The sequence below is a fragment of the Leptonychotes weddellii genome, chromosome 7 (assembly GCF_054177405.1).
Source record: "Leptonychotes weddellii isolate Sample4059 chromosome 7, ASM5417740v2, whole genome shotgun sequence".
Classification (NCBI taxonomy): domain Eukaryota; kingdom Metazoa; phylum Chordata; class Mammalia; order Carnivora; family Phocidae; genus Leptonychotes; species Leptonychotes weddellii.
Genome location: NC_138375.1, coordinates 124,736,527 through 124,738,778, shown reverse-complemented (window position 1 = coordinate 124,738,778; position 2,252 = coordinate 124,736,527).

Sequence of the window (2,252 nt, the reverse complement as noted above, 5' to 3'; positions counted from 1 at the left end):
AGTACACATAGTCTCAAGAAGTTAGGTACAAATTACATTTTGTAGTTCAGGGTAATCTATTTTCCTACTAAATGTTTGTTTTTTGAGAAAATTCTGCAATGGATCCTTTTAGGAAACTAAAGAGCTTCCTTTGTGTAGTCCTTAGATGTGAAATGTTGGTATTCTCCAGATTTTATTACTCAAGACCTTTTTTCAATTATATGTTGCATGTGTTATAAGAAAATTTATAAAGGGTCCTCATTTCCTGTAAGGCAATCAGATTTTTGGAGATAGCTATAGTGCTTTTCATAATTTGTTTTCAGATTACCTTCTTTATTACTTATATCTGTTATTCTTTTTTTTTTTTAAAGATTTTATTTATTTATTTGAGAGAGAGGATGAGAGGAGAGAGAGAGCACATGAGAGGGGGGAGGGTCAGAGGGAGAAGCAGGCTCCTTGCCGAGCAGGGAGCCCGATGCGGGACTCGATCCCGGGACTCCAGGATCATGACCTGAGCCGAAGGCAGTCGCCTAACCAACTGAGCCACCCAGGCGCCCTATATCTGTTATTCTTCATTCTTTTCCCTCTGCCATTTCACCCACATCTTACTACCCATCCACACACACACACAACCACTTACATCCATTTACCAACTCATATATACACAGCCATTTACACACCCACGACCATCCACACACATCCCAATCACTCACATCCACACACACATCCCAATTACTCTCAACACACATTTATTCATATTCATACATATACCACACTTAAAAATTCATATCCAATCACACACTCACATCCATCTCTCCACTTGCATCACCCTTATCCATTCCTTTATCCATACACACACATCCATTCACTTATACTCATGTACAACCCACATTCATTCCCTCATACCCATCTACACACTCATATACATACACTCACTCTCAATTATACTCATAGACTCATACACATTTCCACCCATCATATAGGCCCACCCATCGACTCACACCTGTCCTCACACACCCACCAACTACTCTCCATCTACACACTTACACTCATGTACACACTCACCCATACACACACTCATCCACTTACATCCATCTACTCACATCTAATTACATACCCATCTGCTTATAGACATACACACACCCAGACCTCTCCTCCACAATTTTCACATACACCATACACCTGTTCTTCCTGCCACAAACCAGAGCCCCACAATTTTTCAAGCGCACTTTTGCATATGGTGCTGTCTGTGTCAGCTGGAAATGTCTTTCTCCCTATGTAACTCCTATTCTTGTTTCACAAACCCCCCCCAAATGACATTGTTATTTTACACACAACTGTTCATAGTAACTTTATGTATAATAGCCAGATTGCAATCAGCCTGAATGTTCTTGAACAGGTAAAACAAATTATGGCACATGCCTACCATAGAATAGTACTCAACCATTAAAAGCAGCTAATTATTGAAACATACAACAACTTAGATATATCAGCAGGGAATTATGCTGAGAAAAAAAACCAATCCCAAAAGGTTGCATACTGCATGGTCCCATTTATAGAACATTTTATAAATGAAAAAAATTATAGCAATGGAGGACAGATTAATGACGTCTAGGAGTAAGAGATGGGGACTTGAAGAGGGCAGTGGGAAGGAGAGAAGTGGGTATAAATTGGTAACATGAGACATCATATGGTGTTGGAACTGTTCAGTATCTTGACTATAGTGGTGCTTATGTTTTTAGGTGGTAAAATTGTATAGAGCTTAATACACACACATGAATATAGATAAAAGTGGATTGTATCGGGGTGACTGGGTGGCTCAGTTCGTTAAGTGGATTCTGACCCTCCTTTCTCTCATGCTCTCTGTCTCTCATTCTCTCTCTCAAATAAATAAAATCTTAAAAAAAAAAAAGTGGATTGTATTCTGGTTGAAATATCATGCTATAATTTTACATAGTGTTACCATTGGAAGAAATCAGACAAGGGCATAAGGAATCTCTATATTTTTTCTTAGAAATGCATGTGAATCTACCATTATCTTAATAAAAATTGCAATTAAGAATATAATCATCATGGGGCGCCTGGGTGGCTCAGTTGGTTAAGCGACTGCCTTCGGCTCAGGTCATGATCCTGGAGTCCCGGGATCGAGTCCCGCATCGGGCTCCCTGCTCGGCGGGGAGTCTGCTTCTCCCTCTGACCCTCCCCCCTCTCATGTACTCACTCTCTCTCATTCTCTCTCTCTCAAATAAATAAATAAAATCTTAAAAAAAAAA